This window comes from Medicago sativa, chromosome 1 (assembly GCF_051527215.1).
Source record: "Medicago sativa cultivar Bolivia chromosome 1, Bolivia_mono, whole genome shotgun sequence".
Lineage (NCBI taxonomy): Eukaryota > Viridiplantae > Streptophyta > Magnoliopsida > Fabales > Fabaceae > Medicago > Medicago sativa.
Genome location: NC_140749.1, coordinates 33,899,812 through 33,906,246, shown reverse-complemented (window position 1 = coordinate 33,906,246; position 6,435 = coordinate 33,899,812). Strand labels below are relative to the sequence as shown.

The following is a 6,435-nucleotide window of genomic DNA, read 5'->3' as shown; positions in this document are numbered from 1 at the left end:
ATTCAAGTAAGTCCCAAGTCCCCAGCAACAGCGTCATTTGATAGGTTACAGTTTAGTGGTAGCAATGTGTATGTCGTGTGTTTCCCTTCGTACAGCAATACTCTTAGGAGGTGCATTAAGAGATTATCACGGGTTTTGTTTATTATCCAGGAGGATAGAGATAAATATTTCGGTTTTTTATCGGTCAGATTGCCCTCCATCTTGTATTCAAAGCATACGACAACGTCCCTCTTTTGTCATGGATTTTGAGTAGCTTTTGTACTCACATCAATAAACTTCGCAAATGAAAATATATGAGTATAACTAATTTACACACACAATTAATACACCCTTAATCTCAAGTTTTTGTACAAAGGACTCGTCCTCTTTTTATAGAGTTTAGTTTCTCTCTGAAATTCAAATACTTTTAAACTTTTTAATTTTGGTAAATTAAGAGAATAATAATATCAAAGAAAATATTAAAGACTAACATGCATGAAAATACAAAACTCCTTTAAAAAAAATATTAATCCTAATTGTATTTTTTACGAATATGTATGTATGTATGTATGTATGTATTTCCCTAAAAAAAATGTATGTATGTGTGTGTGTATTTGTCAGACAAACAATTCAAACTACATAATATGAAAATAATAAAATATTATGTTGAAAAAAATATGAAAACATTACATTAAATCCGAAAATTGCAATTGAAAGGAAATATATTAAATCTTAAATGTTCTAAAATAATTTGATTTGTTTCTTTAAAAAAAAAAACTTGATTTGTTGTTTGATTTTTCATTCTTGATTTTGATTATCTCTCATACAGAAAGGAAACCAATAGATTTATTTATAAAGGGGAAGAAACCCATACTCTAAAGTCTAAACACTAAAACAAGAAGAAAAAATAAATACGTAGATTGCCTTTAAAAAGTACGAAAAATAAATAAATAACTTTGAAAAATGACATGTGGCACAACCTCAAATAATTCCATTTTTTTACTAGTATAATAATTTACCTTGTTCTCATTCTCAAGCATTATTTGTTGAGACTTGAGAGTGTGATTTGACATCATTCGAACACAATCAAGCTTTTTTTAATTAATGGAACGTAAGTAACAATTTTTTTAAAAGACTATAAATTGCACACGTTGTACAAGTCTATTCTTTGCAAACTGCCAAGAAAAATGTCTGGTGTTGCTTTCTTTTGATTTTAAAGAATTTCTGGTATTGCTTAAAGGTTAATTATATTGTAAACCATGTCCACCCATTGGGAAAACTCACCATGTTCAGCTATTGACACCTTTAATCCAATCATGATTTTTTATGTTAATAATACCCTATTGACGACTTTAATCCAATCATGATTTTTTTATGTTAATTTATTGTAATTAAGATTTTTAATTTCGGATGAGAAATCTATCGTACTTATAAGGATAAATCTTAAGTTTATATATTTGTAGGCTGTTATAAGACTAATCTTTAAATATCAATATGGATTTTGACTCCTTAAACAAGTGATCATGAGTTTTTTGTCAAAAAATAAGTGATCATGAGTTTAATCAATTTTTGTTTTAGGAATCATGAGTTTAATCATTGTTTTTGTGTGTGGAGAAAATTGTTATGGCATCATCTTAATTAAGACTTGAAAAGAGTGGAAACATTTATAATTCATATATAAAAAAAAAAAAAAAAAATCATGAGTGGTGCTAATAGAAACTAAAAGAAAAAAATCTGCCAGTCTAATTAGAAGATTCGTACCCGTCTAAATGCTAGTTTACATAATGATAATGCTTATTACAATAAATTATCGGACACCTAAAGTTAAATGTGTACTTAAGGAGGAGAGGAGGGGAAGGTTTGTTTCCTCTCGCACATCCTCAGAAGGAGAAGATGGAAAAAGGATACTCCGATGAGAAATCCAAATCCAGACAGAGGGTGCAAACTTGCAGAGTGGAATATTGTCCTTTGACCATTCATACTATCCATACAAAATGAGATGAACCTTTGTACGAAAGGTCAACGGTGGAACATTAGAGGATGAACACTACTGAGAAGAAAATGTATAAAAGAGGAGAGAATGTGAGGTGGAATGAGAATTTGTGAAGAATGAGTGGGTATTTTATATGATGAAATGTTGCATAGAGTGTAATTGTCAGTCAAGGAAGGGAAAAAAATGTGGTTTGTATGTGGGAAAAGAGTCACCACCGGATTGATCGTCGTCGGTGGGAAGAAAAGTCAACACTAATACGATCTATATGAGGGAAAAGAGTCACCAACGGATTGATTGTCGTCGATGGAAAGAAAAGTCATCACTAATAGAATTTAGGCATTCATCCACCAAAAGCAAACACCAAGACTACATCTAAAACAAGTGCGATGAGGCAGCGCCTGGGAGGACGATGCGCATGTCGGACCATTGTTGATAGTGGTCTCCATGGGGTAGTCGGGTGTTGAGGAGGCGGTTGTAGTGGTCAGGTTGTTTGATAAAAGGACGCAAGAGTTGACAGGGACGAATGATTGTATGTGGCCAAAATTGAAAAATCTGAAAGGTGGTGCTATCAGTGGCGAATGCGGCCACCGACAACGGTAGTGAAGAACAGAGACAGACAGGTCATAGAATCAGAATCTGCTCTGATACCATGTAAAGAATGTATTTCGGTGCGAATGCTTGGTGATAATGTATGACTACTCAGAAGTTACACTTAATGTCCTGCAATATTTGTTTCAATGAAAGGCTTGTGATTGATTACCATCTGTAAAGAATGTATTTTTGTGTGAATGCTTGTGTGTCTAATGTGACCATAGTGATAGTATAATTGACAGCGTAATGAATATTGTTAATTAAAATATCAATACTAATAAAGACTAATCGATACTAGTTGACTAATTTATTCGTAACACATCTAATGTATTAAACCGCGGTGGTGTCTAACTTGATGAGGGACTATGAACAGAGGTAAGACCTTCCAACCTTGCAAAGATAGGATCAGAATGATTTTGTTTCCCTTCCATGAGTCTGTTGGAAATTCGAATCCTGAGTGGCCTCGTAGTAGATGACTCAATCTGTGGACAACCCCTCAGTTGAAGTTCTTTCAAGCTTGGCAGAAACTCATTCATATTTTCAGGCAAAGAATTCAACTTCTGACAGTAGTTTATGGTTAACAAGTTGAGCTTTGGGGCTGCAAATCCTCCCTTGGGAAATGATGTGAAACTTGGACATTGCCTTATGCACATGGAATTGAGGGATTTGAAATTTGGAGGAGTTGCATCTGATCCTGAAAGAACAGTAAGTGCTTCTAGATTTTTGCATCCCCAAATATCTAGGGACTTGAGGTTTGGGAAAAGATCTAAAGGCAAGAACATGAGTGAGTCACAGCTATCAAACAAGTACAAAGATGTCAGTGATTGGTGGTACCAAGGTGCTTGTACATGGAATTCTAGTTTCTGACAATTCTGAATGTTGAGCACTCGCAGACTCGGAGATTTGGGAAGTGGACAAAGCAAACGTTTGCAATCTCTGATGACAAGTAATGTCAAAGATGGAAGACTACTTGGTAAATTCCCTGTCAGTTTGGGACAGTTTTCAATATAAAACTCTCTAAGATGAGAGAAAGCTCTGCTGCCTACATTTTCTTCATCGAAACACCATTTCTCCCATGCTGACATAGACTCGATCCGTAGAATTTCTAGTGAAGGAAAGCTATCAGTACTTGCAGAAGTTGAATTTCCATAAAACTCAGGTCCTAAACTCATTAATCCTTCAAATTTAATAATCTGAAGCTCTTTCAACATTGGAAGTTGTCCAAGTGGAGGCAATTTGTAGCAATATTTACATCCCTTGAGCTTTAAGGAAACCAGGTTGCAAAAGTAGTAGTCCCCTAACCAATCAGGAAATTCTGTGCCTGGATAGTCATTGATATCAAGCTCCTTCAAATTTGTGTGCGGTTCGAGACTGCACAGTTTAGTCTTTTCAAGCTGTGAGTTTTCGGTATCACCACTTCCACCCCAATCCAAAGACAATTTTTCAAGGCCATGTTTTTCCTTCAATTTTGCTTTCTCAGAATCCTTGTAATTGACAACATGTTCTATGTCATGAATGAACAATGATCCATGTAAATTACATAGCTCTCCCAGTTCACTAATGGAAGATCCATGATCTTCACCAACAAAAAAGTCACTCAACTTTTGAAGGTTTTTCAATTCACTGATTTGCAATGGCATCCACTTCAAACATGTGCCTCTAATATCCAAGTAGCGCAAGTTGACAAGTTTATGAATATCTTTTGGAAGTTCAATGAGATTATAACATCCAACTAACTTGAGAGTTTGTAAATTGTACAGACTGCAGATCGACTCAGGTAACCTTGTAATCTCGGTGTCAGACACTTCTAGAGAACGCAGATGTTTTAGTTCACCTATTGAATCAGGTAAACTGTAGAAATAAGCACCTACCAGGGTTAACACCCTTAAGTACCTTAGCTTTGTCAAAAGATCATTTGGCATGTCGTTGAACATGTCAATGGATGTACCTACTGTTCTTATTTGCATAAAGGTACGTAGGCGATTTGCTTTGCTAACATCTTTCAGGTTTACATATGAGGAACAATGTGAAATAATGTGAGACAAATAATGAGTTCTTTCCATAACTTGATCAGAATTGTTATCTTCTATTCTCACAGAAAATGTTCCAGATACAAATTGAGCCAAGTCATTTATAAGATGATGCATTAGGAAACATGACTTGCCACTTCTTGATTGGTAAAAAAATGATCTGGATACTAATTCACAAAAATACTCATTTCCAACTTCTTCAATTCTTCCATGTCTTTTTGATTGGTGGAGCAACCCTTCTGCCATCCACAACAAAACTAGATTCTCCTTTTCAAATTCATAATCTTTGGGGAAAATTGCACAATAAGCGAAACACCTCTTTAAATGAGAAGGGAGATAATGGTAACTTAACCTCAAAGCTGGAAGAATATGACTCTCATGATCATGTAGATCCCATATCTCACTGTTCAGTACTTTATGCCATTCTTGGGTATCACTTTTTGACCTCAAAAGCCCTGCAAGTGTCTTCAAAGCCAAAGGCAATCCCTTGCACTTTCTAACTATTTCCCTTCCAACTTTGTATACACTTTGCTGATGAACATTTGAATCCTTATGGCCATAACCAAACGCATGGTTCGAAAACAATTCCCAACAATCTTCATTGGCCAATTCAGTAAGATTATAAGGTGGAAAAGTCTGCATAATAGATGCAACATTCCGACTTCGAGTGGTTACGATAATCTTACTTCCGTTAGCCCCTCCATGTTTAAACGGACTTCTGAATTTGTCCCAGTTCTCGTAGTTTTCATCCCAAACATCATCCAACACAAATAAAAACTTTTTCTTCTGTATATACATTTTCAGATTCCTTTGTATTGAATTTAAATCTTCAACATCACAACTACACAAAGTGACAACCTCCAAAAGGTTCTTGGTGATCTTGCATATATCAAATTCTTCAGAAACATAAATCCAGGCTTTGAGATCAAACTCCTTCTGCACTCTATCATCATTATACACTAGTTGAGCTAAGGTGGTTTTTCCAATTCCTCCCATACCAACAATGGGAATGACACCTAGTTTTTCATCATCAGAATCATGTGACAAAAGCAAATTAACTAAGATATCTTTATCATTATCCCTTCCATACACATCACATGCTTCAACCACAGATGAGGTTGGTGTCTTATGTGTCACTTTCACTTCCTTACCAACCTTCAAATCAAGTACTTCTTTCAATTTTATAACAAACTCTAATCTTTCATAAACATCTTCTATCTTCTGTTCAAGTTGTTTATCATAAAAATTTGTATGAGGGGACTGGAATGAGTTTACCTCTTTTGACTTTATCTTTTCACTGGTAAAAATCTCATCAAGTAGATCATCAGCATCAAATGCAACATCTTTAAGTTCTTCAAGCCACTCCTTCACAGCTTCATTTTTCATTTGCTTTTCTTCTGCATCATTGAGCACAGCATGGACTGACAACAACATGATCTTCAGTCTTTTGAGCAAATTCTCACTTTTGTTCTTCTTAAAGAAGTTTGCAACCTCAGAAGAAGCTATCCTTTCAAGCAACACGTTGAAAACAGCCCCCATTAAAGGTCCAGCAACAAGTTCCAGAGCCATGGTGTGAAATTATTGCACAATTTTTTATTTTTTGTTTTCCTTACACAGCAGAATTCTGGAGGATAGACTGATGCACGGATCAACCTAGTCAACTAATAGAGACAGAGAAATAGGTGACTAGATTTGGCACCACAGCCGACAAGTATATATTTTTTAAAGGATATGTTATTTGAAGACCATTTTGAGATAACTTATGGAACAACTAACTATATACCGGTGATTTAAATATTAATACGAAAATCAAAATAATAGAGAGATAACAAAAATACAATG

General features: G+C 35.0%; 1 pseudogene across 1 annotated transcript; it reads right to left on the bottom strand.

Annotated features, from left to right (window-relative positions):
* Window positions 1-2,700: 2,700 nt before the first annotated feature.
* LOC146954479 (putative disease resistance RPP13-like protein 1 pseudogene) lies at window positions 2,701-6,226 on the bottom strand (annotated as a pseudogene). The gene has a single exon (XR_015013546.1). The product of XR_015013546.1 is annotated as a putative disease resistance RPP13-like protein 1 pseudogene (transcript).
* Between the last annotated feature and the right edge of the window lie 209 nt (window positions 6,227-6,435).